At 31.0% G+C, this 6,802-nt stretch overlaps 1 pseudogene; it reads left to right on the top strand.

The window, feature by feature from the left end:
- Window positions 1-4,243: 4,243 nt before the first annotated feature.
- LOC117214912 lies at window positions 4,244-5,555 on the top strand (annotated as a pseudogene).
- Window positions 5,556-6,802: the final 1,247 nt, after the last annotated feature.

Here is a 6,802-nt window from a genome sequence, read left to right on the forward strand (position 1 = left end):
GTTTCGACTTTGAAGTCTTAAAAAAAAAATTGTAAGTAAATAGTATATATATAGTATATATATCCCGAGTCAAAGTTTCTCTTTATAAATAATAAACCGTTTAAAAACTATATTTTGTATGTTTTTTCCTTATTCATAATTAAATAATAAATATGAAATACTTCTACAGAAAGCCGACATCCTTCAATTAACCGAACAGCAGATGATTTAAAAATTAGTAGTTGAAAGAAATAAATGTTATTACATGTTCATAATTGATCGATAAATTAGTAGTTGAAAGAAATAAATGTTATTACATGTTCATAATTGATCGATAAATTTAAGTATACAATTAGATAAATATAGTATACTTTATTAAGATCTAGATAAAAGACTTTTTTCTCGTTTCTCTTCTCTTACTTAATCACTAAGAGTTATATAACGTTTATTCGATAATTCTGCTTCTCCTGACCTTTCCACAAATGGTTGTTTATATCTCGACATTCTTGATACTTTTAATCAAATTTTAATAACAGTACTTTACTCGTCAGAAGTAAATAAAAAAGCTCTAAGTAGAAGCAAGGATTTACTTACCTTTCCTTTCTCGAATCTCAGTTAGCAATGTTGTTCCTCTTGAAAGATTTTCCAAGTTTCCAAGACAATTTCCACGCTGGTAACATTGTATATATTTCAAGTATTGTGAACCACAGGAACTTGTTGAGGCAATATTGAAGAAAGCAAAGAGAATGAAGAAATTGTAGGAACTATGAGAGACTACTCCTTTCACAACTTATTTTCTCTTCGTTTGGGGGGAAAAACACAAATGAACGTAACGGTTGGTTTCATATACGTTTCAGATATCTGCTACTATCGCATGGAGGAGAATCCTGAAAAGAAGGAAGCGAGGAAGAATCAACTTTTGAACGAAACAATACCATTTTACTTGACTAAATTCGACCAGATTATTGGCAAAAATAAAGGATATATCATTCCTTCTACCATAAGATTTTTTATCCAAATTTAATGTTAAAATTTTTAGTCTGTGCAAACTGGGCCATGTTGTCCATAAAAAATTATTGAAACTTTGTTGCGACAAGACAGCTTTAATTGTTGAGAGCAGAGTGTATCTTTAAAATTCACTCCTGTTAGTTTATGTACAAATGAATTTGCCAAGATTTTCAGCTTTTAGATAATTATTCATGTATCTTCCTCATCAAGTTTGATAGAAATTATTACTATCGTAATCAAAGCAAAGATTAAGATATGTAAAATCATTTCTCTGGATATGACACTCTTGTTTAATGAGTGATAAATGATACCATTCGAAATATCATATTTATATAATATATAATGATACTTATAAGTGTAATCACTTAAGTACAGATATCTGAATTTTTCTCACTGTCACTAACATAGATACGTATTATCGTTCCTTAGATTACTTGACCAGTTTATTTCTTTCATCACTGTGTTATTATATAACAATAATAAATAGTCACATTAAATTAATTTAGTATGATTATGTTGTTTAATAATACGTGTTTCATTGCAAAATATTTAGCGATTGAAGGGCTCATAGGAAACATGAAAATGAAAGAATACTAGAATCTACAGTTTACGATTTCAATTTCTTTAACGAGATATTTATCATATTACACAATTCCTGTAAATGTATTTGTAATTATATCGCCGAAGAATTGTACTTAATTAAGCTATGAAGTTGTGGAATCGTGAGAAGGATTATTTTTATAGAACTGTCTAATTTCCATTCGACATTGATTCAGGATACACATTACTCTTTTTTACATAATACCAGTTTTGTCATTTTTAATTAACAAATACCTCCAAAGGTTGAAGTTTCTAAAATTATCCATTAAATTCTGACAATAAAATAAAAATCCAAATTCTTCCTAAAAAGCTAGTGATCTTTAGTTAAGAGTTCGATTTTTCACATTTTCAAGGTAAATTAAAAAAATTGTTTAATAGAGGAGGTACAAAATAAATGTATACAAACCTTTTTTCAGACGACATGGGCGGACTTCGTGTTTGCAGCGGCCCTTGAAAATTTCGAGTATATGTTTGGGGCATCAGCTTTGGATAAATATCCAGCTCTTCGAGCATTGAAGAGAAGGATTCATAGAATACCGGCTATTTCTGATTGGCTGATTAGGCGCCCATACACAAACAGCTAAAAAGCTAAAAACGTGTGGAAAAAAGATGACCAGTACACCAGTATATATATATGTACGCTGGCATCGCTATGTTGGTAAATGTTCGATGTTATACGTGTCGTAAAATGTAACAGTTCTATTTAAAAAAAAAAATTTCGTTTCTATGAGTACGTTAAAAGTTTAACTATAAAAAGTCTCATCTGAGCTGTGTTCCTTTATGTGAAGGTATTAATGTGTGTAATATTGTGAATTACGACTTTTCCTCTCCGATATTCGTGAATTGAATCACGGTCAACTCAGCTTGAACTAAAATCCTAACTAAAATCGTCACCAACAAATCCGATGGTCCCGTGCGCTAGACACACCCATCCTTAGCTTTCCTCCGAGACAGCATCGTCTCCCAAGACAGTTCTGATTTTACATCCTTCGAACGGTCAATATCCTTCCACCGGGTAGGACACACCCACAGATCAGTCACTTATTCATCTCGTACATACGCACCAGCGTAACTGCCTTCGTTATAAGTTGTTGGAATAAACGGTGAAATATAACTTACTATACTGTGTCATATTCATTTAACCACCTCTTATCTTAACCGAAACAGGGGAACGACTACTTCGCGGCGCCGATTCACCGAATCATAGCGAGAATTTACGCCTCTCGCTACTGCGACTGCGTCTCTCCGCGAACGGTCGTAACACATTGATCGACAGAAGTACTAAACTCTAATAACATAAATTTATATATTTTCTATTTCCCAGCCACCAGTTTTATAGATTTTTCTATCTTCTGTACTACTTTTATCCCTTTTATTTTTTCTTACATGAGATTATTGTAAATTTAATATCATTTGTTCGCAATATTTGTTATTTATCTTTCATTGAATTTGAAATTTCGCGCTTCAATGTTGTGTGTTGTTCGACGTTTTATCGAACGATGTTTATCGAACTAGTTTATGAATACATACATAATCATTAAAGAATCTATAAACCTTACTAGTTTGTTTTTACTAAGTTTTGTTACAGAAAATATGTTCTCATAAGTTTTCAACTTTAATTTATGGAAATTTATTAACCTTAAACTATAAAATCATTCAATGAGTCTTTCCGGATGTTTTTATGTAGTCATAATTTCACATATCAGCACAGCTCCACTAATAGGATAAGAGTTACGTGGAAGCAACAGAGGGGTAGAAGAACATATAGAGATCTAAAGGTTATTTTTGTCTCATTCAAGTTTCTGTTAACCAGCTTGGAAATTTCCTGTGCTTGTTTCGACTTTGAAGTCTTAAAAAAAAAAATTGTAAGTAAATAGTATATATATAGTATATATATCCTGAGTCAAAGTTTCTCTTTATAAATAATAAACCGTTTAAAAACTATATTTTGTATGTTTTTTCCTTATTCATAATTAAATAATAAATATGAAATACTTCTACAGAAAGCCGACATCCTTCAATTAACCGAACAGCAGATGATTTAAAAATTAGTAGTTGAAAGAAATAAATGTTATTACATGTTCATAATTGATCGATAAATTTAAGTATGCAATTAGAAAATGTTTCTTATGTTTGGAAGAATATATAATCACTGCTGAATGTTTTGTAGTTACGAAAGTTGTATACAAACATACATTGTACATACGACTAGTAATGGTACTAAATTACTGTTAGAGGGTCTTGGGTGTATAGAACCATATGGTTAAATTAATACTAGAGATAACGAATCGCGCGAATGTAATTAATATTTTGAAATGCGTTGTTTGCATTAATTGATAGTTTTCTTATAAACTTTTTTATAAACAATTTCATTGCTATAGAAAAAAGATAAATGCCGGTAATATGTCTATCCTACTTAAATAGAAAGTGCAATATTTTGTTATAATATTTGGCGCAAGTTTATACATTATTACATCCAAAAATAATATTCTTTTTATATCTAAGCTATATTAAAATATAAAGATACAAATAGCTATGCGAGTAGTTAGTAGTTGATGCTTTTTACTTAAATTGTCTTATACTTCATAATTTGTAATAATATAATTCTTGTCATCAATGATTCTTTGTTTTTACTTTGTATATATTATACTTCCAGGAAGATGCCGCTCTATAAATTGACTTACTTCCCAGTTACGGCATTGGCAGAACCAATCCGTTCTTCTTCAGCTATGCTAGTATTCCATTTGAAGATGAACGTATCAAAAAGGACGTCTAGCCAGAAATAAAGCCCTGTAAGCTTAAAATTTAAAGAAGTTCTGTTTCTTAAATCTCATCTTTCCTAATTTAACTAAAGTAGCTAAATAAAGTAGAACACAATTATGCAGAGTATAACAGAGATTATTGTTTACTCTCCATTGCTCTATAAGATATGTGGGAGAACAATAGGTATTGTTAAGGAGACAATGCCCTTTGTTTGCTGATAAATTATCAATAAATTAAATTATATCTTTCCAAAACAGATAACAGGAAGCTAGATATTTAAGAAGCATCATAATCTGTTTGTTCGATAGAATCTTTGATTCTATTAGTTGTATGTTTTTAGTGACTCCTTATGGCCTGCTTCCTATGCTCATAGCCGATAGAAGGAAGGTTGCTCAGTCTACAGCTATTTGCCGTTACTTAGCCAAACAATATGACTTAGCTGGAAAGACTGACTGGGCAAATCTTCATATTGATGCCACTGTTGATACTATTCATGATATTCGTCATAGTGAGTATCCAGTGCTGTTTTGCATAAATCTTATGAGAATCTTGATAACAGATAGTACATATCTGTTCAGGTATTTATTAGTTGAAATCCGATTTAATATTTGATTTAATCGAACGATACACGTATGTCAACAATACAAGACAAAGGATTAAAAAGGATTGTAATTCTATCTTCAGTATCATTTAAATTTCGCACAACACTGTATTCAAGTTAGTATAACATTAGCGAATAGTATTTAACTGAAAACAAATTTTCAGAAATTGCCGCCTTCCACTATGAGGAGGACGAGAAGGTCAAAGCTGCAAAACGCAAGGCTGCTGAAGAGACGCTGCCGATCATTTTAGAACGTTTGGACCAGCAAGTGAAGGAAAATGACGGCTACTTCTACGATGGTACTCTCTCTTGGGCTGATTTAACATTCGTTGCTCTGCTCGATTATTTGAACTTTATGTACAAGTCTGATCTGATCGAGAATTACGAGAATCTGAAGCTGCTGGAGAAAAAGGTCCTCCTTCTGCCCAAGATCAAAAACTGGATTGAGAGACGCCCAGTTAGCGAATTCTAAACTTCACGATTGCTTATGGTTTTATAAGCGTTTAAAGATTGCGGTCTTAGTGTGTTGAGAGAATGAAGAACGAATCGTGTTGATGGAAGTTTGTATGGAATATACTGATTGCTTTTAACATTCATTAGTTCCAGTTATTACCGATATTTTTGTCATTTAGTTAGGGTTTTCCCTTTAGATTACGTTGTGATAGAGAACTATTATTTGTGTATTCCTACAGAAACATACGAACTATATAAACTGTTGACACGATGTTGTGCTTTTGTATTATAGAGATAATAATAAAACCATCAAACAATCATTAATTATGTTTTTTATTATATTCATTAAGAATTGAAGATTACCTCCTTGGTGATCTTGATAATAGTATTTTACAAATGTTGAACAAAAAAAAATGTATGATTATTTTATTCAATACGTTATGAGGGTTGCTTTAAAAAAAATACGAGTTACATATTTCTTTGAAAAAAGCATGATTTTTATCGATACAATAATGTTCTTCTGTTATCGCTTTAAAGTTGAGTACTTTGTTGATTACACGAGAGAACTCGCCTACAGCAAACAAGATACGACCGTGTGTAAAGTAATTAATCTGTTTGCTCGTTGCTAGCTACACATAAGGCTTGCGTAGAAAAAAATATGCATTTCAGTTCAGGCGGAGAATTACGTAGGAAGTCATTTTGTCGATCAATAACTTAGTTAATAAAAGATCAAATTTTCATGTACATAAATGTAAGTAACGTTCAAGTATTAATCATTACATACAATTTTTGTATAATTCGATATCTTGGTCACTTACATCTTACAAATGATATATAGATAATATTTATGAGATACATTGGAGCTATCTTTTAGTTAACGCCATTTTTTCTTGTTTTCTCTGTACTTTTACTATTCTTCCAAAAATATCAAAGGATCGATGACTTCAAATTAAACTAGAATTGCTTCGGTATATTGTCAATCAATGGCTATTTGTATTCACATCTATATCAAAGGAAAACCGATTGCAAAATTAATTACCCTTGCAACTCCGCAATCTGAAACTATGTGTGATCGACCTTGAAGATGACAAATCTCAATGTTTGAAGTAGTACAAAAAGATGATAATTTAATTTCGCTTTATCAAACTGTACAAAATTTGTATACACAACATTAATCAACATGAATTATCGGTTATTATTGCTGAGTAATTATTAGGATTAGAGTTTTGGAGTATCGATCGTATCGAGTTTTAATTATCGGTTTCCGCAATTTATTGTTTTTCTAAATTATGTCTAAATGGTATCAGTTTTTGAATATTTTATAGTTTACACTCCAACATACTGACGTAAGCTATCGAAAATAATTGTAAATTATGCAATATCATTTTTTTTATATCT

The sequence above is a fragment of the Bombus bifarius genome, unplaced genomic scaffold (assembly GCF_011952205.1).
Source record: "Bombus bifarius isolate JDL3187 unplaced genomic scaffold, Bbif_JDL3187 scf7180000009266_frag, whole genome shotgun sequence".
In the NCBI taxonomy this organism is placed as follows: Eukaryota; Metazoa; Arthropoda; class Insecta; order Hymenoptera; family Apidae; genus Bombus; species Bombus bifarius.